The sequence below is a fragment of the Pimephales promelas genome, chromosome 1 (assembly GCF_988280905.1).
Source record: "Pimephales promelas chromosome 1, fPimPro1.hap1.1, whole genome shotgun sequence".
Lineage (NCBI taxonomy): Eukaryota > Metazoa > Chordata > Actinopteri > Cypriniformes > Leuciscidae > Pimephales > Pimephales promelas.
Window position 1 is genome coordinate 15,839,588 of NC_142769.1, and position 27,247 is coordinate 15,866,834.

The following is a 27,247-nucleotide window of genomic DNA, read 5'->3' on the forward strand; positions in this document are numbered from 1 at the left end:
ACGTTACGTCTCCCTGCCACTTCTGCTGTATCGCTGGGTAGACGCCGAGTTCAGTCTTGGCTCTTCAGCGAAGACATACTGCGGTTGCGTTCGCTTCCTCCTTTTATACTCACGGAGTGGGGCGGAGTGCGCTATGCAAATTTCCGCAGCCCCAAGGCATTGCATGCCATTGGCTCGTTTTTAAATACTCGAAGAGGATTGGCTTTCTATGCGAAACCCCCAATCTCCGTCACTTCTGACGTAACGTCTCCGTTCCCTACTCAGGGAACGAGGGTTACATACGTAACCGAGACGTTTTTAGTCTAGATTTAAACTGACAGAGATGTGTTTTTAGTCTAGATTTAAACTGACAAATGTCTGCTTCTCAGACAATATTAGGGAGAATGTTCCAAAGTTTAAGTGCTAAATAGAAAAATAATCTATCGCCAGCAGTTGATAAAGATATTCTAGGTATTATCAACTGGCCAGAATTTTGAGATCGCAATAGATCTGAAGGACTATAATGGGTTAAGAGCTAACTCGAGTACAGGGGAGCTAAACCATGTGCTTTGTAGGTAGTTAGCAATATTTTAAAATGTTTACAATATTTAATAGGGAGCCAATGCAGAGGTAACAGAACCGGGTTAATATGGTCATACTTCCAGGTTCTAGTGAGAAATCTAGCTGCTGCGTTTTGGACCAGCTGTAGTTTGTTTATTAAGAAGAATCTCAGAATCTCAGCTTTATTTTCCAATTTAAACAGAATAAAATAACTATCGTACCATATAATAACCTTTTACAGCATATTTTAAAATAATATCAAAACACCAACATATGCATGTCCAAATGAAAATGACTAATATAAATGAAAAAAATAACTAATATATTTCATACATTTAAAGTTGAAATGTTTATTTACTGCTGATTGTACTGTTGTCAGGAGGGAATTGTCCCGCTCGCTCCGCCCTTTGTAATGGTGCACGCTCAATTTTATATTTCACACAGATTGACAGAACAGGACAAATATGGATAAATTTATAGGTTTAGACAAAAGAAAAACAAAAATGTCACAGCCCAGAAGACAGACGAACATCAACCCGGGACCACCACCTCCCAAAAAAAAAATAGATCAAATTAGACAGTACTCTGAAAGCTACCTGGCTTACGGAGTTACATGGATGGGAGATGCTAGCTGTCCCACGCCTTAATGCCTCATCTGCAGGGAAAAGCTATCAAATGCAGCAATGGTACCGAGTAAGCTAAAGAGACATTTAGACACAAAACACCATTTTTTAACCAGCAAAAACATAGAATACTTCAAGCGACTAAAAGCACAAAATGTTAAACAGAACCAACAAATGATGTCATGTGTGCGTGTGTCTGATAAAGCTCAGGAGGCAAGCTTCTTAGTAGCAGAGCTAATCACTAAATCAACGAAGCCCCATAACATTGCTGAATCACTCATTTTGCCAGCCTGCAAAAAAAAAAAAAAAAAAAAAAACGTAACGTAAAAAACGTAACGTAAAAAAAACAATAGGTGAGGACGCTGTCAAAGAAACTGACAAAATCCCATTATCTGACAACACGATTAAACGTCGCATTGATGACATGGCTGCTGATATAGAAACACAACTAACTGAAAAACTAATCAAAAGTGGCAAATTTGCACTCCAGATTGATGATTTTACGGACTGCAGTGGACACTGTCATCTCCTGGCCAGTGTGAGACATGCTGATGAGGAATTCATTATGGAGAATTTTTTTTTTTTTCTGCAAAGAACTATCAAGTCATGCAACAGGGGAATAAATGTTTATTGTCATCGATACATACTTGAAAATAATATGGCAAACTGGGGCATGTGTCATGGTATTTGCACAGATAGAGCTGCACCTATGACTGGAAAAGTAAAAGGACTGGTGACTATGGTGAAGAACCAAAACCCACCCCACTGCATAGCTGTCAACATTGCACATGAAAATAAGGGAGATTTCCCAGAATCATCCCAAAAATAAAGGATTTTACATGATTCTACCCACAAACTTTAAAAATAAAGCACTAATCATTAAAAGTCTAAAGAGTTTATAACTAGGCTACTACATATGTGTGAGAGAGAAAGAGACAGTGTGTCATTTAAAGAAAAAAAAAAATCTACATTTGGATTAGCGGTGTTTTGCTCTTGCCTTTACGACAACAATTACAACTGTTATCACACATCTTCCAAAATCAGCAAAATAGGGAAGTGGGCTGTCTGTTTATTTCAATAACATTTACACATTTTGTGTAGCTTTAAAGGGGTGATGAACTGAGAAATCAGATTTTCCTTGAGCTTTTGATATCTAATCATATTATAAGAATATCCTGTAAATTTCAGAACTGAAAACGTCCTTGTTAGTCCAATAAAAGCTTTTATTTACACCAGCCTCTGAAAACGTCTCGTTTTGAAAAGTGGGAAACTATGATGTCGAAGGGGTTAAAACACCACCCCCGCAGAAGAAGATCAACACCTACTTCAACACGGCCGGTTTAGCCCCGCCCACCGATTCGCGCATTACGCATAGCTAAGTAGCCTAACATACCTCGTGATGAAACCGGATCGTTCTACCGAGCAATACAGAATATTTTGCAATGCCTGGTTGTGAAAGAAGACAGTCGCTGCATAAGCTTCCTCTGGATTCCAATAGGACTTCATGGATAAACTTTATTTTTAATGACGTTCCAGCTGATGAGGGTAAAACCTCGTCGTCTGTTCGCTTCATTTCACTGAGGACTGTTTTGTAAACAAGACTGGATTTGCAGACCGATTAAGAGTAAAGAACGGTGCTATGCCGTTTATATTGGATCTGACAGGAATTGTGCAACACACGGACTCTGGGTCGAACATGTATGGGCGAATCCGGTTGCCATTTGACAACATTGGACGTTTTCCCCCACATACACCGACGGGTGAGTAAAACTCATTATAATATGCAAAACTGTTATCCACCCACAGCAGTGGGCGTTTATTTCCAAGTCTTCAGCGCGACACGCCCATAAAAACCGACCGTTTTTCAGGAAGACTCACAACTTGGGTACAAAATAGCCTATTACTTATTCATTTTGATGTTTTTGAATGCAAAAACCAAGCGAACGTCTTAAGTTGACCTCAGACAACAATATAATAACATTTTAAAAGCCAGTTCATGACCCCTTTAAAGAGCCTATATTTAGCCTGATGGTGGATGGTCCCTCTGAAGACACACTATGTTGTTATTGTAGCCTATCCTGAATTCATGTCAAAACCTAGACTTTCAAACATTGTGTACAACATTACATATTAAACATCGGCATGGGTTCTATAGCATGCACGAGACGCGTGTCATGCAGGCAGTGTGCAAGCTCTAACCTGTTAACATGGGAGCTGAAATAAAAACGGACACGCCACGCAGCCAGTTTGTCTCTGGCCTAACAGCGCGCGTGGCGCCGCATCTGAGGATGAACGACTTCAAGCCGAATCTGTCCGAGCTTGAATGTCTCACACAATCAGAGCATGAAAATACGGGATATTTTACAGGAAAATACTAAACCGGGAAGACAGCGGGAAAAGAGCTAAAATACGTGAGGGTTGGTTGACAGCTATGCCACACTGCATGCTGCACCGCGAAGCACTCGGCGCAAAAGCAATGCCCCCAGACCTGACTGTTAGATTAGAACAAGCATTAGAACAAGCTGTCAAAGTTGTAAACTACATTAAGTCACGACCATTGAAGTCCCGATTGTTTACCCTACTGTGCAATGAAATGGGGTCAAAGCATCAGGCCATCCTTAAAAATATTTTGGTTTGCAGTAACAGCAATTTTTTTTAAAAAAAGGGTCGGTAGGTAGGTCTATATTTTTTTTTCCAGGATTCAGTGTAAAAAAAAAGTAAAATTTTGGTCATGGTGATCATTATTATTATTATTATTTTTTTTAATTGCATAGGCTACTGTGACGTCACTGACTGGGTCTTCAAACTGTGCATCCACCACTAGGTGTTATTGCAACCTACAAGTGGTTACGTTTTTAGGCCAGTCACAAAATGAATAAATATCTACTGTATTTGTTATGCAGCAGTGTGCAGGCTTTTTTTCCCCCAAATACATGAGATATAGCCTAAGCAAAAACAAGTACAAACACATGGTGAAACAAAGAATACAATTAAACAAAGATACAAATTAGCCTATATACACAGTGCTTTAATTTCAGAAAGGTCTAAAATTAGCTACTTTTCAGTTAAGTGTGTTGCGCTGTCTGAAAAGAAATTTAATTTAGTAAATCAAATGTAAAATGACACTGCATGGTTTATCATAGTTAGATTAATGCTTATTAAAGTTTAAGTTAATAATTCAAGAGCTGCGAGTGATTTTTCTCTGCCTTTTGTTGTGTTTGATTACCATTACTGGCTCAATCGTCACATGTTTATTAGACTACTGCCCCTTTAAGACCGAGTGCGGATCTAACAGATGACTGATGCACCACCATATCCTCCCAACTATTCACATCCATTTAAGACATAAACTGTGTTTAAATGAATCTCAGAGCAGGTCATTTTAGATTTTATGTATATTTGATAGTTTAGCTGCGCACATGAAGCCCAAAATGAGGCTATAGCCTACTTTTCTTGTCCCGTTGCAGTGCATTTCGGAGCACGCATCACCTTGTGAACAGCGTCTCTTGCGCAGACTTTTGTGCTTTTAATAGCTCTTTTAATGATTGAACCCGTACGCAGTTTAGCAACAGTACAGACTGCATTTTACAACAATTACCGATCGTGCTGATTCTGATGGTACGTTTGGGTTTTAGGAAGAAATGACAGCGCAACGCTGTGAAGGGAAGGACGTTGCGCTATAGACAGAATGCGTCTGGTTTCATCTCAAATATCTTTTTATAATCTTTGAAAGCGGAAATCTAAAATACAATTAGAATAATATCCCAGATCTAAAGTGTAGGTAACCACGTTCTGTCCTCATTGTCACTCATTAAGCAGGGCTGTCATGTTGTTCGCGCTGTGGCTCCGGGTGAGAGATCGCTCTCTCTCTTCTGGACTGGGAATAGCAAAATTGCATCAGACAAATTGTTTAATATTATTATTATATATAGAAATGGTTGATATTCAGCCCATTTAATACCGGGTTTACCAAGCGGGAACACTGAATGAAACGAAGCGAACGTATAAGCCTTATAGACAGTGTGACACGGGTAAACCAATCGTGTAAACATAATCAGATGACTATGACGCCACGGGTTTTTATTTAAAAGAAAGAACGTAGCCTACGTTTGTAGACATAAGCAACTTTCACAATACTAACTAAAATATCATTTTATGGAATTTGAATTAGTCGTTTGAAGAGTAAAAAAAAAAAAAATCGGTCGGTCTGAACGCAAGTTACAACCGGCAAGTCGGTCGGACTAAAAGGGAAAAAAAATAAAAAATTGGGTCGGCCCTAAATTGACAGGGTCGGTCGGGTTACGGCAAACAAGAATATTTTTAAGGGTGGCCTCAGAGTCTGCTGCTGCATACGGAGGTGCGCTGGCTGTCACAGGGCAAGGTGCTTTCCCGTGTCTACGAGCTTCAAGATGAACTCAGGCAGATCAATGATGACTCGTGGTGGGCTAAGATTGAATACCTCGCAGACATTTTTAGTCACTTAAATGAGCAAAATCCTTGCCATTTTTGAGGAATTTCTGCCTGGATTTGGCCTACCCAAATTAAAAAGCTTCCCATTCCCACATACTTTGGCCTAAATACACAGTTTTGGTGTCATTTTACAGGGAACCCTTTGAAGTTGCATATAACACTGCTAAAAATGTAAAAAAAATTAAATATATGGTGTCTGAATAGTAATAACCCTCATAAAAAATAGGCGCTTTTTGATTTTTTTTAATATAAATTCATTTTTGAAAGAGTATAACTCAGGCCCTGTTTGCCTTAGCAGCATGCAAACAGTTTTGGCTGTTTCCTCTAGATGTCAGAAAATACCTGAAAAAGGAATTTTGTCTGTATCATGTTTTATTTAATTTTTATTCAAATGTATCTGAAGGGAGGAATATTACCTTTTTTTGTTGTAATTTCCGCCTACCCAAATCTAAAGTCCAAATCCATACCCATATGCAATTCTATAAATGCAAAATTCCAGTGTCATTTTACAGAAAACCCTTTGTCATTTCATAAAACACTGTTGTAAGTGGTAAATATTTTAGTGTATGTTGTCTGTGTTATAATAAACAAAAACAAAAATAGACGCTTTTTGATTTTTAGGTTATAAATTCATTTTTGAAAGTGTATATCTCAGGCCATGTGTGCTCTAGCACCATGCAGACAGTTTTGGTTGATTCCAGCACATTTCAGCAAACACTGGAAAAAAGAATTATGTCTCCATCATATTGTAAGGAAGAGTTATTCTAAAGCCTTTACCTTTTTTTGATACCTTTTTGATAAGGTAAAATACCTTTTTTTTTGTCATTCAAGTCTTCAAGTTCCCCACCTGTCAAAAGTGCAAAATCAAGACATTGCAAAGCATATTACCATCAAGGACTTGTAATCATGTTTCAAAGAAAGCAATGAGACCCATTAGTAGTTTTTACCTTTTATTTGCAAATAAATCAAACATCTTTTGCATAATAATAATTTGAATAGAAAATGTGCAAAGGAATATAAAGTGCAATATTCAAAAAAAAATTAATAAAAACTGAATAAAAATAAAGATTTCAAGAAAAAAAAAAGTGAAGAAAGGGTCCAAACTTCTGGACTACATGAATTTAGGCCTGTGCCAGCGCTTGAAGCAAGTCCTGCTTGACACCATGCACACAGTGCAACATTGTCGGTGGGGGTTGGGTGCCCAGGTGTGTTTGAGGACAAAGAATGGCGTTGCCTCTCTGCGTGACTAGGCGGAATCCATCCAACTTACACTGTAACACGAAATAATAAACTTGTAAAGATCTGAATACTCGCGTCCATTTATTGTTTATTTGTTACGATAAACACGGACCACTAACGCAGCCATTTGCGCATTGGAGAACGCGCATTGGTTTTGCACGCACCACCACAATAATACAAATAACTTCACAAAACATTTTTGTAAGTTTATAAAAACTATCACAGAACATTTCAGTTTGTTTTTGAAAAGCTTATAAGTATTTACTTACTTATCCACGTCAGGATCCACTCAAAGCTACTTCGCACACCGAGTCAAAGCTTGCGTCGTTTCAGGATCTGTGTTAGAGAAACGGTCTATCTCTTCTAACAGCCTGCACGCCGACAAAAACCTTCTTCTGTGGCTGTTTTTCCTTTCCTGAAGCCATTTCAGCAGCTAAAAAAGATCTGTGCGCGCTCGCTCGGGTGTTTGGTGAGACGCGTCTGTGTGATTTGCGCACGTCCCCTCTCCATGGTCAGGCTACAATAACAAAGCACCCGATTGGTCTATATTACCTTGTGACACATTTCCGAAAACCGCTGGGTCCTAGCTTCACCAATTTTACGGCGATATGTATGTATCCGGATCGGATGTTTACATATTTTCCTGGATTGTTGAATATCTTAACATTACTTTTGCATACTTACTGAACTCGCGAGACATAGCGAGGGATTACTTGGGCATGCAACCACTGAAAACATTGAAAAACGGCTCATTTTGCAGAGAATAGCCTAAGGTAAAGGATGATGTAGCATTTGTAGCTAACTGTGCTGTCTGGTGCGAGTAGCAGGGCAAAAATTCAATAATTTCACTTGTATGTTTACAAATGTTGATAGTTTACCTCATGATTCATTCGAACTGTATAAGATATGTGATTATACCTAAATAAAAAGACTTATTGGAACTTCTTACTGGCAATGAGAGCTTTTATTTGATACATGATTTGTACATGTGCGTCATATTTGAGCGATATGAGAAATATGCGCACTCAACTACGCACATGAATTATGACGCGGCTTTTGTTGGGTGAACTATGTAATTAATTGTAAATAAGTTACTTAGTGTAAAACGAATGCCAAAGTGATGCATATCTCAAGAAAGTAGACATCCTAAGCTTTCAAATGGTACCAATTATGAGCTCATAACTCATAACAGACATTTTTAAATTTGAAGTACATTATTACTGACGTCATTTTGTATCCCGGATACTGGATTGTGGAGTTTAACTGGTTAACACAAAGATGCAAGGAATGAAAGAAAACATTTTAAAGGGATACTCCACCTGTTTTTCATGTTAAATTATTCCCTTAACTAAGACGAGTTGATACATACCTCTCTCGTCTCAGTGCGTGCACTAAATTGCTCTGTCTTGCCGCGAAACTTTGTTAGCACTTAGCTTAGCCCAGTTCATTAAATATGGGCCAAAAATAGAAGCGACCAAACACCTCCTTGTTTTCCATATTTAAATACAGTTACTCGAGTAGTGTAACTCAACCTAGGCTGGTGACACAAAATAAAACGTTGCGATTTTCTAAGCGTTTAAAATTGATAACTATTTTGTAGGGCGGAATACCATAGCAAGTGCTTGGGAGCACTTTGACTTGGCGCGGTTATATCATCACTCGTAAAAAGTCCTCTCACCAGCCCCAGCTCCCTCTCCTCCTCCCTCTCATTTCCGTCAATAAAACCAACGTGACATGCACCTGTAGTAGTAGTTTGAGTGGAGTTGACGAAGTATCAGGTTGTTGGAAGATAGTTTGTGGACAATCGTGGTTAAAACGTGCAACGTAAAGGGTTGTGATAACAAGGAGAATGTACATAGTGCCATCATTTTTCACAGAATTCCAACACACCACATAACGTTACAGCAGAGAGCGGTTAGCTGCTGTGAACAAGAATCCAAAAACACCGTTGATGGCTCTGAAGAATTGGCATGTTTGCTCTGAGCATTTCACAAAGGAGCACTATACCTGCACAGGAACATGCCTAAAGGATGAGGCGACACCGACAATATTCAAATCACTAACACAACAAAGTGGATCATCACCCAACGCTGTAAGTGTACTTTTGCATGATATTTGGTTTTCCTGGAACTGTCAGTAACCTTAGCTGAGTAACATACCTGTGAAATCAGTGCGCTTCTGAGACAGGCAATAAGAAGTGACTGTTTCATTTACAAAAGGACTAAGCTCAGAAATAAAAATGTAGTATAAGCCTAAAACCGTATTAGTATAACCGTATATACTCTGCTCAAACTACTACTACAGGTGCATGTCACGTTGGTTCTATTGACGGAAATGAAAGGGAGGAGAGGGAGCGGGGGCCGGTGAGAGGACTTTTCACGAGTGATGATATTACTGCGCCAAGTCGAAGTGCTCCCAAGCACTATTCTGCCATACAATATAGTTATCAATTTTAAACGCTTAGAAAAGCACAACGTTTTATTTTGTGTCACCAGCTTAGGTCGAGTTACACTACTCAAGCAATTGTATTTAAATAGGGAAAATGAAAAGGTGTTTGGTCGCTTCTCTTTTTGGCCCATATTTAATGAACTGGGCTAAGCTAAGTGCTAACAAAGTTTCGCGGCAAGACAGAGAGATATAGTGCACGCACTGAGACGAGACAGTTAACTCATCTTAGTTAAGGGAATAACATAGTTTAATAAGAAAAACCGGTGGATTATCCCTTTAACAGCAACAGACAAACTTCATGTTGACTTCATCAACATGTTTCGCTTAAAGGGATACTTCACTGTTTTTTTTTTCATATTAAACTGTGTTATTCCCTTAACTAAGACGAGTTGATACATACCTCTTTTATCTCAATTGCTTTGGCGCGTGAGGTACTTTGATTGCACTTATCTAGCCCAGTTCATTCAATATGGGCAAAGCAGAGAAGCGACCAAACACCTCCACGTTTTCCCTATTTAAATACAGTAACACGAGTAGTGTAACTCGACCTAGGATGGTGAGACAAAATAAAACGTTGCGCTTTTCTAAGTGTGTAAAGTGGATAACTATATTGTATGGTGGAATTCTTTCTATTTGAATTGTTATTTTTAAAAGTACAAATTTCGAGCTTTCTATAGATCAAATCAAAATCAAATCAAATCATATTTATTTCTAGAGCACATTTAAAAACAACAGGAGTTGACCAAAGTACTTTACAGACCCAACTGTACACAACAATTAGACAAAATACACATATAGACAAATTAGACAAATACACATAACTAAGAGGCAAGGCAAGGCAAGGCAAGTTTATTTATATAGCACATTTCATACACAATGGCAATTCAAAGTGCTTTACATAGAAGAAATTAAAATAATCAAAATAAATCAGAATAATTAAAACAGTTTAGAATAAAAAATAAGAAATAATGAAAAATAAAAATTATGATAAAAAAATAAAATACAGTAAATTAAAACTATTTAGAATAAAATGAAGTGCAGTAACAGTCGGACGAACAGTGGCACAGTGCTCATTCAGTAAATGCACAGCTAAACAGATGTGTTTTGAGTCTTGATTTGAATGTGACTACTGTAGGAGCACACCTGATCTCTTCTGGAAGCTGGTTCCAGCTGCGGCTGGCATAATAGCTAAAAGCAGACTCTCCATGCTTAGAGTGAACCCTTGGTATTTCTAGCTGATGTGATCCTAATGATCTGAGTGATCTGTTGGGTTTATATTCAGTGAGCATATCTGCAATATATTGAGGTCCTAACCCATTAAATGATTTACATACCAGTAATAATACTTTAAAATCAATCCTAAATGTAACTGGCAGCCAGTGTAAAGACCTGAGGACTGGTGTGATGTGTTCATATTTTCTGGTCCTGCTCAGAATCCTGGCAGCAGCGTTCTGTATGAGCTGCAACTGTCTTATGGTCTTTTTAGGAAGGCCAGTGAGGAGGCCATTACAGTAATCCACCCTGCTGGTGATGAAAGCATGCACAAGTTTCTCTAAGTCTTGACTGGAAACAAAGCATCTAATTCTTGAAATATTTTTCAGATGATAGTATGCTGATTTAGTTATTGCTTTGACATGACTATTGAAACTAAGGTCTGACTCTAGTGACACACCAAGATTCCTGACTTGATTTTTAGTTGTTAGACCCCTAGCGTCAAGGTATGCATTCACCTTAAGAACTTCATCTTTGTTTCCAAACGCAATAACTTCAGTTTTGTCTTTGTTTAACTGCAGAAAGTTTTGACACATCCAACCGTTTACTTCATCAATGCATTGGCACAGGGAGTTAATGGGGCTGTAGTCGTTAGGCGATAGGGCTAAGTAGAGCTGTGTGTCGTCTGCGTAGCTGTGGTAAGCTATTTGGTTCTTTTTCATTATTTGGCTCATTGGGAGCATATACAGGTTAAATAGGAGTGGCGCAAGAATCGAGCCCTGAGGGACTCTGCAAGTCATGGATGTCCACTCAGACTTATGTTCTCCCATACTCACAAAATAACCTCTCCCTTTTAAGTATGACCTGAACCATTTTAGGACTATCCCAGAAAGCCCCACCCAGTTTTCCAGCCTGTCAAGAAGTATGTCGTGATCGACAGTGTCAAATGCAGCCCTGAGGTCGAGTAGTACCAACACGGATAATTTGCCTGTATCAGTATTTAAGCGAATGTCGTTTATTATCTTTATGAGAGCTGTCTCCGTGCTGTGATGCGATCGGAAACCAGATTGAAAATTGTCAAAATATCCATTTGAGCTTAAGAATTTGTTCAGCTGATTGAAGACAACCTTTTCAATGATCTTGCCTATGAAAGGAAGATTTGAGATCGGTCTATAATTGCTCAAGATGGTCTTATCCAGATTGCTCTTTTTCAGGAGGGGCTTGACAACTGCAGTTTTCAGGGAGTTCGGAAAATTCCCAGAGCGAAGTGAGGCATTTACCACTTCTAGGAGATCTGCTTCTAAACAGTTTAACACACTTTTGAAAAAAGATGTGGGAAGTGTGTCAAGGGCGCAGTTTGATGTTTTAAGGTGCTGTACGGTTTCTACCAAAATTGTGTCATCAATTTCTTCGAAATCAGACATAGTAACTACTTTCTCAGGTTGTGGTCTGATCTGCCTGACCCCAGAGCAACTCAAGGATGTGCTGATCACCTTTCTGATGTTATTGATCTTCTCAGAAAAGAAAGAAGCAAACTCACTGCACTTGCTGTCTGAGAGCATTTCAATGTGAATCTGGCTTGGGGGGTTTGTCAGTCTCTCTACAGTAGCAAAAAGAGTGCGTGTGTTGTTTATATTGCTGTTTATAATATTTGAGAAGAAAGTCTGTCTGGCTTTGCCTAGTTCCCTATTGAAAGCGTGGATGCCGTCTTTGTAGATGTTATAATGGACTACAAGTTTTGTCTTCTGCCACATGCGTTCTGCTCTTCTGCATTGTCTTTTTTTTGCACAGCTGTTGAGTTTCTCCAAGGTGCTTTTTGTCTGCCACTATTCTTCCTGACTTTAACAGGAGCAATATCATCAATTACACTCTTAACTTTTGAGTTAAAAGAATCAAGGAGAGAATCAACAGAGTCAGCAGATATGCTTGGTTTTAAAGCTATAGCCTTCATAAATAGCACACCAGTGTTTTCATTTAAGCATCTCTTCTTGACAGACACAGCTCTAGCTTCAACGGCAGGAGAGATTAATATATCAAAGAAAATACAGAAATGGTCAGACGGTGCTACATCCTTAATAACAATCGATGAGATGTTTAAACCCGTACTGATAAGTAAATCTAGAGTGTGTCCACGATTGTGTGTGGGACCGTGTACATGCTGTGTCAGATCAAAAGTTTTTAAAACAGTTTTAATATCTTTTGCCATATTGTTTTCTGCGTTATCTATGTGAATGTTGAAATCTCCAGCAATGGCAAAACAGTCAAACTCAGAGGCAATTGTTGATAGCAATTCAGTAAAATCCTCAGCAAAGGCTGGAGAGTATTTTGGAGGCCTGTAAACTATGATAAGTAAAATACGTGGAGCACCTTTTAACACAATACCCAGATATTCGAAAGAGGGGTAATTCCCAAATGATATTTGCTTACATTGATAAACATCTTTAAAAAGAGCAGCTAAACCGCCACCTCTCTTACCCGCTCTGCAGACACTCATATAAGTAAAATTTGGAGGGGATGTTTCGTTTAGGACCGTTGCACTACAGCTGTCTTCTAGCCAAGTTTCAGTTAGAAACATGAAGTCCAGGTTGTGTGTGGTTATTAAGTCATTGACTAGAAGTGATTTATTTTTAATGGAGCGGATGTTTAAAAGTGCTAACTTTACTTTTTGTCCTCACAGCAGTCTTAGTTTGGCGTGTAATGGGCACCAGATTAGATGGGTTTGCTGTACGGCTGTTGAAGGCCTTAGATTTTCTATCATGTAAATGAACAGCAATAGAGAAAGATTCAGGCACACTGGGTTCCCGCTTGTTCTGTAAACATTTGATAAAGTTATTGTTTTCATAGCGAGGAACCGAAATATTTCACTTAGAGCTGGTATCAGTTGTTTTTGGTTCACCTCGAGCCGATGGGGGAGAGTGTGGGCCCTGGCGCTGTGGCAGAGGCCGAAGAGCTCTCCGAGGAGGGGGAGGGGGAGGGCGAGCTGGGCCCGAAAGCTTTGGTGGTTTTGGGGCCTGCCGTTTTTTGGTTGGTATCTGGGGGCTTGCAGCAAAAGAGTGTGATAGTTTGGTTCCAGCAGACACCAGTTGTTCCATTTTCTCTGAGAAGCACAGAAGTGGAGATGCTGGAGAGAGTGATAACGTGTCAGGTGAGATGGGCTGTTGCTCTGGTGTTATTGGAGGGTGTAAAATGCTGTCCTGGTTTCCCTCGTTGTTTTCCAGAAAGTCGTCCTTGGGTGCTGAATCTGGGAGCAGTTCTGATATGTCACAGTCTGTCTGTGGTGAGCTCTGTGGGCAGAGCTCTGCTGAGATTGTATCCGTGAGCAGAGGTTGTTGTTGTGGCTGAGTGGTGTTATCATTGTCCTTGTGTGATGTGTCAGCAATATGTCCATTTAGGTGTTGAAGTGAAGTCCTGTGGTTGTTCATACTGTGTCCAGGTGTGTGAGTGCCATTCAGGTTGAATGGATTGGCACACACTGCAGAAGGATGATGGAGGGAGAAGTAGATATTGTCCTTTAGTACTCTTGAACCAAGTTTGTTTGGGTGATGGCCATCCTGTTGAAACAGTTGCCTCTGACTCCAGAAAAGATTGAAGTTGTCAATAAAGTTCACTCCTTTTATATTGCAGGTTTTTTGCAGCCATGTGTTTAGCCCAAGCAACCGTGAAAACCTGTTTGTTCCTCTTGCTGGGAGTGGTCCACTGATGAATGTTTCAACTTTCAGTCTTTTAAGTGTTTCAAAAAGTTCATTGAAATCCTTCTTAAGGAGTTCTGACTGCTCTTTATGAATATCGTTCTTCCCCACATGAATGATGAGTCGATTTGCAGTTTTATGTTTCACCAGAATGTTCTGAAGTTCCCTGTTTACATCAGAAGTTGTTGCTTGTGGAAGGCAGCATGTAGTTGTATCCCTGATACTAATGTTTCTGATTATGGAGTCGCCCACTATCAGAGTCCTGGGCCCCGCTGTGCTCTGAGCTGAGTGCCGCTGTCTGCTCGACCTTGAGCGCCGGTTAGCATCAGCGTTAGCTACAGGCTGACTCAGTCTGTGTTCGATCACATTCGTCAAATTCAGGGATTCTTCATTCATTAATACTTCGAATCTGTTCTCAAGATGAATAGGCGGTGGTAGGAGACCAGTGGTTGCAATCCTGGTCAGAGTCATATCTGGGGTAGATGATGCTACTGCTGAAATATGTGGTGCTCGTGACAATCTGATGTCTCGAGTGCCTTTGGGTCTCGCTCCCTGTTTGTGCCATCGATTTGTAAGTCGATCGGCTTGTTTCTCTACAGTCAGTATAGCTTGTCGAGGAGCACTAGATTCATGGGACTCACCGGCTGTGCGCTGAGGGCGTCCACGACGGAGCTCTGTTGTGCCTTCCGTCTGGTTTGTCGGTCCCGAATTTAACTTTGTTTCAAGGACTGCAATCCTTTGTAAAAGTCTGTGGCAGTTAGAGCAGCAAGTAGATTCCCGAAGAGGCATTTTCTTATCCTTATGAGTGTAGGGAGTTGTGTTTTCTCTTCCCCGGAGTGTAAGCAGTGAGAGGCTGGTTGAATAAAAGTGTGACTTTTTAAGTAATCCCAGCGTCTGAGCACTGTGCTGATTTGCTGAAGTTAAAATTAGGTGAAAAGGAGATAAAATATATAAAAAAAATATTAAAGCGATAGAGCAAAGCGCGGAGCAGTAAGCAGGAGCGTCCGAACAGTAGCTGAGCAGGAAGTGAAGTCACTTCAGACGAGAGCAGTTAAAAGCAACCGAGCAGTTAAAAGCAACCGAGAAAAGATAGGTCTTTAACCTAGACTTAAAGCACTCGATGGAATCACAAGATCTAATGTAGACGTAGAGTATTACAAAGACGCGGTGCTACTACCCCGAACGCACGATCTCCCTTGGTCTTTAACCGAGCTCTTGGTACATTTAAAGTAAAGCTTTGTGAAGATCTTAGTGGTCTAACCGCAACATGCTCGAAATATAAACAGGGGCAAGCCCATGTAGACATTTAAAAACCATTACAAGGACCTTGAATTGCACTCTATACTCAACGGGAAGCCAATGCAGAGAAGCCAACACCGGAGAGATACTGGACCATTTCCTGGTGCCAGTCAACAATCTTGCCGCAGCATTCTGCACCAGTTGCAGCCGTGAAAGGAGCTTTTTAGGCAGCCCCAAATACAGAGAATTACAATAATCTAATCTGGACGTGATAAATGCATGAATCACAGTTTCCATGTCTTTGGAAGATAGTATGCCTTTTAATTTGGCAATGCCCCTCAGCTGAAAAAAGCTTCCCTTGACCACCGCATTTACTTGTCTATCAAATTTCATTTCAGAATCAAAAATCACTCCAAGGTTCCTCACTTGAGTGTTAACATTCGATGCCAAAGGGCCCAAGTCAAGAGCAATCTGATTTACTGACTCAGGAGGACCTAAGTCCTTCAAAAGCACCATCAGCACTTCAAACTTAGATTCATTCAACTGAAGAAAATTTGATGCCATCCACAACTTTATTTCGTTAAGACAATCAAGCAAAGCTGACCATTTTGAGATGTCATTCAATTTCAGTGGGAGATACAACGGGGTGTCATCAGCATAACAGTGGTATGCCACACCATACCTTTGACAGATTAATCCCAGAGGGAGCATATATAAGGAAAACAAGACAGGGCCAAGACACGAGCCCTGAGGGACCCCAGAGGTGATGGAGCGGGTGGAGGAAATTGAGTTCCCTATTTCCACCGCAAAGGTCCTCCCCTGTAAATAGGATGTAAACCAACTTAATGCAGTCCCCCTAATGCCCACCCACGATCTCAGATGCTCAAGGAGAATGCCATGGTCCACTGTATCGAAGGCTGCACTCAGATCCAGCAGGACTAAGGCAGCACAATTCCCAGAATCTACTGACAAAAGCATTAAATGTTGTGGTTGATGGTATCAAATGCAGCACTAAGATCGAGTAACAATAATAGAGAGAAACAACCACGATCGGATGATAAGAGCAAATCATTTGTAACTCTAATGAAAGCAGTCTCAGTACTATGGTACGGTCTAAATCCTGCCTGGAAATCCTCACAGATACCATTTCTTTCTAAAAAGGAACATAGTTGAGAGGATTTTTCAAGTAATTTCGATAGAAAAGGTAGATTTGAGATCAGCCTGTAATTGACAATCACTAGGATCAAGTTGTGTTTTTTTTTAATAACAGCCAGCTTAAAAGTTTTCAGTACATATCCTAGTGATGAATTAAAGGAGAACTCCGGATAACAGACAAAACACGGAAGGAGATTGAAAGTGAAAACAACAGGGTAAGTGTGTGAGAGAGAGAGAGAGAGAGAGAGAGAGAGAGAGAGAGAGAGAGAGAGAGAGAGAGAGAGAGACTTTTTTTGACTTTTAGATCTTCTTTAATTAATCAATATTAACATATTTTTTTTTTAAAAAACCCTTAAAACATTCATATTAAAAAAACAAAAAAAAAAAAAAAAAACTGAACACTCATAAATTTAATACAAAACCACTCTGATCATCAGCTTCACATAAAACACCATCAATTCCCCACACATGAAAAAAAGAGTTAACATCATTTATGAGGCTAAAATACGCAAATTCCATCATTAATCTCTTCTTTATAAAACCTCTCATCATCAAAACAATGTCCACACTTTCCCTCCCTTCCACCTTATTTCTTCTTGTACACCAAATTGCCAGCTTTGCTACACCAAACAAGTAGTTTAGTAAAACCACTTTGGATTTATATTTTGCTGTATATTTGGGACCAAAAATAAACAATTCTCGGTTAAACTTTCCCATGAGCTGTAAACTCCAGCTTTCCATAAAACCCAAAATTATTCCTAAACGTTGACACTCAATAAAAAGATGAAAAACAGTTTCAGGTACCCCACAAAAAGGACAACCCTCATCATCTGAGACATTAAGGAGTGCTTTGTGTCTGTTAGTAGCTAAAATCCCATGCACAATTCTCCACTGAAGATCACCCACCCTTTTCTCAATGGGTCTTTTGTACAGGGACCGCCAGCTACCTTTCGGGGAAGAGCCTGAATCAAACACCATTGTCCATTTAGTGTCTCTTACATCCTTAAGATGTTGGAAATTTATAGTTTTTACACAAGCTCTATAAAGTGTTTGTCTGCTCAAATTGCTAAAAACATTCAGTTCTGGTATCTCCATTGAAAGCAACTTTCTGCCATCTTCCTGCCAGTCTTCTTTTTTTATGGAAACATGCAGTTCAGGAAAATGGGCATTACCACCATCATAACAGTTCTCCACAGGGTAAACTTTCATGATATCCCTTATGGGAACAGGGAGGACCTCCTCAAGATCCTCCAACATCCTCTTGATAAGCCGTTCAGACCTGAAGCCCACCTTTTGTGCCAGTTCCTCCACAGATATCCAGCTCAGTCCCCTGCGTAGATGGCAGATTTTGGATACTCCTGCTTTCAACATTGCCGATCTTACAGTGGCAGAGCTCAGCAACTCGACAGAGATACAAGGATTGAAAAATAAAGGCTCTTCATATATCCACTGATTGGATCCTTCCCGTTCTCTTGAACATGATAAAGTCTGCCAAGCTTGCAACACACTCTTATAAAAGCCCACCAATCCTTCCAATGCTAGTCCATCCAAGGACATGACGAACCATTGCTTATCCAACCCCATTCTTCTGGTTTTTTGCAGCAGAGCACATGCTACGTCCATCCACTGCTGATGCTGACCATATAAAAGACGCTGTGCCACTTGCAATCGGAAAACAGCAATCCTTGACCAAATGTCAATTAATCCTTGTCCTCCCTCATGAACTGGAAGGTATAAGACAGCAGCTTTTAGCCAGTGTTGTCCTGACCAAAAAAATTTAACAAGAGTCTTTTGAATATCTTCAATTATGTTTTTTGGAGGGTCTAAAACCATCAACTTGTGCCAAAGGGTGGAAGCTATAAGATTGTTGGCTATCAGGACTCTTCCCCTGTAGGATAACTGGGGTAGCAGCCATTGCCATTTAGACAACTTTACAAGCACTCCTTCTACTAACCCCTCCCAGTTCTTCATCTTGCATTCATCTTTACCAAGATAAACTCCTAAAAATTTAAAACCAGTCATCCCCCACTTCACATTTCCTGGTAATTCAGGCAAAGGGTTTCTTTCACACCCACACCATAATGCCTCTGTTTTTTGCCAATTTAGTTTGGCTGATGATGCTCCTTCATACATCTTTAAAGCTTCCTTTATAACTTGAACATCATGTGAATTCCTAACCATTAGAGTAATATCGTCTGCATACGCAGAAAGTTTAATAGTATCAGCTTCTGGCTTATTACTCACAAGAATACCTGTCAATTTTCTTCTTAATAAACAAAGTAGCGGCTCTATTGCCAAAGTATATAATTGACCTGACATAGGGCACCCTTGCCTTATCCCTCTATTCATTTGAATTGGTACACTTAAACCTCCTCCTATTTTAACCATACTAACAGCATCAGCATATAATATTCTTATCCATGATAAAAAATGTTCTCCAAACCCATAACACTTAAGAACCTTGAAAAGATAGTGATGATCTACACGATCAAAGGCTTTCTCCTGATCCAGAGAAAGCAGACCAAAATCAACATTATATATTCCAGCATAATCCATAATATCTCTCATTAAAAATAAATTATCATAAATAGACCTTTTTGGTACACAGTATGTTTGGTCTTTTTGTACTAAAACATCAAGAACACCTTTAAGTCTGTTTGCCAAACACTTAGATAATATTTTATAATCGGAACATAAAACAGCTACTGGTCTCCAGTTCTTTAGCAGACACAAGTCTCCCTTCTTTGGGATCAGAGAGAGCACTGCTCGTTGACAACTTTTAGGTAGAGCCTCAGCTTTAAAGATTTCTTGTACAACTTTAAAAAAGTCTTTTCCGATTATTCCCCAAAAAGTTTTATAAAATTCTGCTGGTAATCCATCGATCCCTGGTGCACGACCAGATGAAAGTTGATTCACTGCTTTTGTAACTTCCTCAAAAGACAGATCAGAGTCTAAGTCCTTTACGTTTTCTTCATCCAGCACAGGCAAGTTGTTAAAAAGTTCATCAGCGTCAAAATTACCTGTGCACTCTTTAGCATATAAGTCCACATAAAAATCAACAGCAAGTCTCCTCATTTCCAAAGGATCTGAAGTAACATTCCCATCAGGTGTGCGTAATGCATGCATATAATTAGTATGTATACACTTCTTATTCAAATTAAAAAAGAATGTTGTGGGAGCATCCATGTCATGTACAGAAACAAAATGTGATTTTACAAGAGCTCTTTTTACTTTTTCATTTAACATTTGACTTAGCTCTTGTCTCTTCTGGCTAAGATCATCTTGTAAATTTACATTATTCTGATCAATTAACATATTTTGAATTTTTGAAATATCTTTCTCTAATTTTGCCATTTCATACTTAACTTTACAAGAGGTATGTACCATAAATTGTTGACAGAAAAGCTTAATCTGCGTTTTCCCTATTTCCCACCACTGAAGCAGATTTTCATAATCATTTTTTTTCTTCAACCCAACAATTCCAAAACATTTTAAAATTCTCATAAAAATTAACATCTTGAAGTAATTTAATATCAAAACGCCAATAAAAGAATTGTGGTTTTGTTTCTGATAAAACAACATTCATTGAAATGAGCTGATGATCAGAGATAATGCAGGGTGTTATGTATGCACCTATCACTCTATTACACAGACTATTATGTAAATAAAATCGATCCAGGCGTGCCGCACTAACTCTATCTACTGCCACTTTAAGCCAACTATATTGTCTCACGTTTTTATTTTTTTCCCTCCACACATCTACTAGCCCAAACTGAGAGGTTATTGCTTTCAAAACTTTAACAGAAGGAGGATGTGGTTCTTCTCCAATCCTATCAATAACAAAATCATGGGTGCAATTAAAATCTCCACCTAAAATTAAAACATCTTCTTGTGAAAGAGAAACAAGAGTATCTTTTAACATCTCAAAAAGCTTAATTCTATCCTTACCAATATTTGGTGCATAGATATTAACAAAGACAAAACACATATCCTTTATTTTAGCTTTAATTAGAAGAAGTCGCCCCTTTTCTAATTCATCAATTGATAAAATCTTTACATCTAATTCAGGAGAAAACAAAATTGCCACCCCTGCACTAAAATTTGTCCCATGACTAAGAACACACTGACCATCAAACCACAAACCCCAGTCTACTTCATTGTTTATGTCACTGTGTGTTTCTTGTAGAAACATCACATTAAATTCTTTTAGCTTTATGCATTCTTTTAACATCGCCCATTTATTTCTTGCCCTAAGACCATTTACATTAAGGGACCCCATTCTTAGGACATCCATAGTGAAATAGTGTAGGAAAGCAGAAATCAACAGAATTGTGAAAAGAATACCAGGAGAAGGATAGATACCCATTGTGCACTTATTTTTGTTTTCCTTTCGCAGCCCGGCGTTTCACAGCCCTGCCTGGTTTTACTCCTCCTTGCCTAATTGTTGTTATATATTTTTTTAATCTGAACCTTTTCTGCTGGGATAATACTTCTAGACTGCATTCTTGTCTCGCTTTCATAACAGATACCACAAATTTATCCCCATCTGGAAAGAACTTACCAATTTCAACACTTTTACCCTTAGTCTCATCCAAAAATGCATTAATCTGCTCAACTGAATACAGATCACTTCCACAATTTACCACATCAACATCAGCCAATGACTCATCATCTCTACAACTCTCTACAGTTGCTTCTGACGAATCATCCATCTCTTCACTTTGCCCCTCATGCGTCTCATTTTCCTGTACTTGGCCTACTACCCCAAGACAAACATCACTCTTACCACCACCACCACTACAGCCTGGAACCACAGCATCAATGACAATATTTTCCAAAACAATTGGCCTTACCTCGGTATTTGTATCTGCCGTTCCAGACTGTTGTGGTGTGCTTTCCATCACAATCTGCGGTGCATCAGGTGTTTCAGTTTGGCCTCGCTCTTCATCATTACGCGCTTTGTGCGGACAAGTGAAACGTTTATGACCAATATCCCCGCATTCAAAACAACGCAAAGTCTCCGTACTAGCATACACCATATATGAGCTCTCTCCATGAGGTATCCGAAAAGATACGTCAAGCGTTTTAGTGGGAGAGCTCAAAAACATGTAAACGTGTCTTCTAAAAGATAGCACGTGCTTCAGTGCAGCGTTTTTGCACCCTAAAGGAATCTCTTTTATAGCGCCGGCAATTTTACCAAATCTAGTCAACTCTTTAATAATAATCTCATTGCCGACGAATGGGGGCACATTTGAGATTACAATTTTCGTTGCCGGTGCTGACAACGCTGTAATCGGCACATACGTTTCATTGATCCATATTCCACTTTCAATTAAGGTTTTTACTTGATTTTCACTTTTCAAAAAAACAACGACCGCCTTGTTCATTCTTGAAGCAGAACTAATATTATCATTACCAACCAGAGATGGGACCAAGTCACACATGTGCAAGTCTCAAGTAAGTCTCAAGTCTTAACCGTCAAGTCTCAAGTAAGTCCCAAGTATTTTTTGGGGGGGCAAGTCAAGTCAAGTCAAGTCACAGGCTATGTCAAGTCAAGTCAAGTCAAGTCTTGTAGTAGGTCAAGTCAAGTGCAAGTCAAGTCACCTTATTATTGTAATTTTACATGCAGAATCTGATCTTAATAAAGTGAAAAGACAAGATAAGTATTTGCCAGTAAATTACAATAATTTGGATTTGCATTGTAAATACTCATGTTCAGTAAAATACATCATGGAATCAAACAAAATTGTAACTTAATAAAATTATTTATTTTTCACTTCTGCCAATAGTGTGTTTGAAATGTTTTAAATTTTCAGCAATTTGAAATGTTTTAAATGTTTTAAATGTATCAGCAATGGCGGGGTAACATCACTTATGTTGATGTTCAAACAAAACAGAGAGCTAGCTGGCTACTCCCTCCCATGCAATTGAAACTCTTCTAAACGTGCATCTATGGACATCAGTTTGGTTTGAAATGGACAGAGGCGCATTCGGAAGTGCATTTGGGTACAATGACGCATTAATTTACTAGCTTACTAATTTAAAGAAATAAAAATTTACACAAAAATGAGATGATGTCCTGACTTGTTTTATGAAAAAAGCCTTAAGTTTTCAAAAAGCATTAGACATTACTCACTTACTCCCAGTAATTACACCCAGTCAAGTTTGATAAAAATAAATTTTTAGTTTATTTTTATTATTTAAAATGCATTTAAGAAAATATATTAATATAAACCTGATTTATTGTTGACTGGTGTGTGTTTAAAATTTGTGTTCAGAATAAAATGGAACTGTTCAAGCAAGTTGTAGAAATCCTCCCTCCGGAACGTTATTGGTTGCTACAAAGGCAAAGTGCAGTAACTAACTACACAAACAAAGAAACAGAGAGAAAAAGGTCTTTAAAGTTTTTATACCAGCCAGTAAAACATGTTATGGGTAGATTATGTGGTAATGCATCTCCGAAATGGGACATAATTTAACCCAGATATTTTTTCACAAGACAGAACACATGTCATAAAGCCCATTACAAGTCTTAACTCATTTTTGACCAAATGTGTAGTTACTGCACTTTGCCTTTGTAGGGCAGTATTGCTAGGGGTTCCTACAGGAAAACTGAACTCCCTGAGCTTCTTCCTGTATTCGCGAAGTTGACTGTGTGTATAAAATATCTTCTTATTAAACTCTATGGACACTGACAAAGTTCTCAATGCTTCGTTTTGAATGTAGGGACACTTATTATGTTAGTGTGGGGCTATTTTGAGCCTTGTGGTAATAACAAGCGATTTTTATTTGTCATTACTCTATGCCCTATATACTAGCGTTATAGGCTAAACTGTTTTTATAGATAAAACTATTTACATTCGGCAATCATGAAAACAAATCTCAGATAATGGTTGACTAGGAAATGTGTAATTTTGCGCCGGAGTTCTCCTTTAACTTACATTAGCTAGCTAACTACGAACGAGCTAACCAGATGACATTATTGACAAGCACTTACTGGGCAGAATGGCTCTTCAAATGACGGACGAAAATGGAAGTTGTCGTCTGGCTGTCCGCGATCTTTACGTTGCATGTCTTGCAAAGCGCTATTCTTTTGCCATCTTGTTTTGAGAAATTCTTGAAGCCGAAAGCAACGACCCTCGGTATCCCTCCGGCTGACATGTTGATGTGATCTGATGTAAGTGGGCGTGGTGTGCGCGTAAGGTATGAGAGGGCATGACTGATGATCTCGTGATCCAGTCATGACAGCGCTATTCTCAGCCTGCGCTCCAGCTGGATCAACTTTATTTTTTTTACATAATTTATATATTTTATATTCAAACTGAAAACATGATGTGATTAACACTCAAGTCATTCAAGTCATCGTGTCTCAAGTCAAGTCAAGTCCCGAGTCTTTAACTCCCAAGTCCGAGTCAAGTCTCAAGTATTTTATTTTTTGTCAAGTCAAGTCACAAGTCATAAAAATAGCGACTCGAGTCGACTCGAGTCCAAGTCACCAAGTCACAAGTCCCCATGTCTGTTACCAACCTTGGCTCCTACCGCAAGGAGAACATCCTCAATAGAAGTATTCGCCTCCGGGGCGCACCTGAAACCATTTCGGAGGGTGAGAGGCGACGCTCCCCCCGCGGGGGAAGACGTCATACGGCCTCACACACACACACACCCACCCCACGTTGAACTTATCCCTACCCTAACCCCTAAATATGTGATCAGATGTGTAAAACAAAAAGGAAAATAAAGAAATAAAGAGAAGAAAGAAAAGCTTGAAAAACGCAAAACGCTCTCCCACACGTGTCTCTCACACACGCACTCACTCCCAACATCCGCTCCGAAAGAGAGAGAGAGAGAGAGAGAGAGAGAGAGAGAGAGAGAGAGAGAGAGAGAGAGAGAGATCCGTTTGGATCAGTTTGGCAAAATTCACCTGGACAGTTTAAACCTTAAAGACAACACAGAAAAGCACAAGCGTAATGCTGTGAAAGCTTGATAAAGAAATATACTTGAAAGTGTATATGGTTTAGCCTAGAAATCTAGACGCACCCTAGCGGCAGCAAAAATTATTTTGCAGCAAAGTGTGGTCTAGCAACTCTCCATAGACATTTTAGCTGGAAAAACTCAACTCTGGTAGGGCCAATCACATCGTGTATAGCAGGGGTGTCCAAACTTTTTTTAGTGAGGGCCAAATACAGAAAAATAAACAGTGGGCCGGGCCACACTATATTGACACATGACATGAATACTGCGTTTTTAAGACCTGGCTTGTTACTCAAGGTCTCTACATAAAAAAGAAACACACACAAACAGTTTGGGTTTTAAAATTTTAAATGAATAAAGAAATGTTTATTATTAAAGTAAAAAATGTGGTATGAATTAAATACAGTGTCAGTTGTGTGCGTGTTTGCAAAGAGTCAGGTTAATAACTGGAACTGCACTGCCCGTGCACTGGACAGGCCTGTAGGTGGCACAGGTGGTCCTAACATTGTAACTCACCTATAATGTGAAGAACATTGCACTCAATGTACATATCAATGGATAGTGAAAACATGTGACAATTTGCCCCAGGTTGATATTTATGAAAAAAATACTTTCAGTTTAAAAACTACTTTTAGTATATACATTTTATTTATTTATTTTAAGGTTAAGTGAAAACCAACATACTTTGATGAAACAAAACCTTGCTGGAGAAAATACAGATGTTGATAGTTTTTTTTTTTTTTTACTCAAAACCTCCTATTTACTTGGATACAGCCCTTGTGACAACTAGCCCCGTTCTACTTTCAATTATATTAATTGAAAACATGAACATGTGTAAACTGTCTGTAATTAAGGTTTGCCATATTTTGCAGGACTTGACAGACTAATCTGAGGCAATTTCAAGAGACTGTTAATTCGCCTAAAGAACAATTCTCATAAATAAAAAAAAATACTTCAAAACTAATGCACACAATTCAAAAGCGACAAAGAGGAAGAAGGTGCAACAAGGTTCAAGGTCAAGGTCACGCGTGCGCTGCTTTTAGCTTTATTGCTGTTTAATGTGAACTGATAATTCTATAATGTGAAGAACATTGTATTCAGTGGGAGCAGTGATGCTGTCCTTTGGATTGAAGGATGGCTGACATGTCAGGAGAAAGTTTGGTGGTTGAGACACGAAGGACTTCACAGAGATGGCTATCAGCCATTCTGGTTCTCAATCTGCTTTTGTTCTGATTTAACAGAGAAAATGTTTGTTCACATATGTATGTTGAGCCGAACAGGCTCATCATTCTTTTTGCCTGGCGTCTCATCAGAGGAAACTTAGCACTATCCAAACTCTGATAGAAGTCAGGGAGGGAGAGAAGCTGATGTTGACTCTTCAGAGAATCATCGCATTGCATTTCAATCAGTTCTAACTGCAGATTCTCTTCCACTTCTTCTGCATCCACCAGGAAGGGGGTCGAGAACAGCTTGATTTGTTTTTCAATGACAGAAAAATCTTGGAAACGCTGGTTGAATTCTGTCACGAGAGATGCAAACACAGACACATATTTCTTCTTTTTAGAAGAAAGGTCGGCCGTTGGAAAAGCAGACTTGATTTCAGACAGTGCAGGAAAGTGAGCAACATTAAAGCTTCGTAGTTGTGTCTCAAACAGGCGGAGCTTTACACGGAAGGCTTTCATGTGCGCATACAGGTGTGGCAACAGCTGTTCTTTGCACTGTAGGTTCTTGTTTAGTGTATTCAGATGATGAGTAATATCAATTAAAAATGCCAGGTCGGCCAGCCACAGAGGGTCACTGAGTTCATGAAGAGGTCGGCCCTTCTCTTTCATAAACCGATCGATTTCTGATCTCAGCGAATAAAACCGCTGCAGCACTAAGCCCCGGCTCAGCCAGCGCACCTCAGAGTGGTAGAGTACATCCCCGTATTCAGCATCCACCTCAGAAAGGAAAGCTTGAAATTCTCTGTGGTACAGTCCTCTAGCTCGAATTATGTTGACAGTTTTTACAACAGTGTTCATCACATCGCCCAGCTGGACAGTCTTGGCACACAGTGCTTCTTGGTGAATTATGCAGTGCATCTTAAAATCCTCACCCCCGCTCTCTTTTACCTTGGCGCAGACCATCGATGCCATTCCTTTGTGATCGCCCGTCATGGCCGGAGCTCCATCAGTTGTTACTCCACAGGGCTTGTCCCATTTAAGCCCCATCTTTTCAACTGCCTCTGACACAGCTTCAAAAATATCTCTACCTGTCGTTGTGCCTTTTAGGCTCTTTATATCAAGCAGCTCCTCCATACAGCAAAAATTATCATCTACTCCCCGCAAAAAAATTAACAGCTGCGCGGTGTCTGTAGCATCCGCGTGCTCTCATCGCATGCAATCGAGTAAAAATCAAAAGCACAAGCTTTGTCTCTCAGCTGAAGTTTCAAGTTAGCAGACAAGTCCTCGATTCTCCGCACTATAGTATTTCTGGATAAGCTCACGTTGTTGAAATCCTGCACTTTCTCCGGGCACATTATTACTGTGACTTTGATGAAGCACTGCTTTATGAAAGCACCATCTGAGAACGGTTTGCCATGCTGGGCAATAAGTTTAGCGACTTCATAGCTTGCGTTTTCTTGTATTTTCACGAGTTCACACTTACATATAATTTTGAGTG

At 39.4% G+C, this 27,247-nt stretch overlaps 2 protein-coding genes across 2 annotated transcripts in view; one reads left to right on the plus strand and one right to left on the minus strand.

Annotated features, from left to right (window-relative positions):
* The window catches only part of LOC148998390 (uncharacterized), a 183,833-nt gene extending 172,523 nt beyond the window's left edge, over positions 1–11,310 (minus strand). The window contains exon 1 of the mRNA XM_089128176.1: positions 11,109–11,310. The gene's annotated coding sequence lies outside the window, so the exon portion shown is untranslated. The remainder of the gene's footprint in view (positions 1–11,108) is intronic.
* The window catches only part of col25a1 (collagen type XXV alpha 1 chain), a 483,837-nt gene that overhangs the window by 92,168 nt on the left and 364,422 nt on the right, over positions 1–27,247 (plus strand). The gene's annotated exons all lie outside the window — the stretch shown is intronic.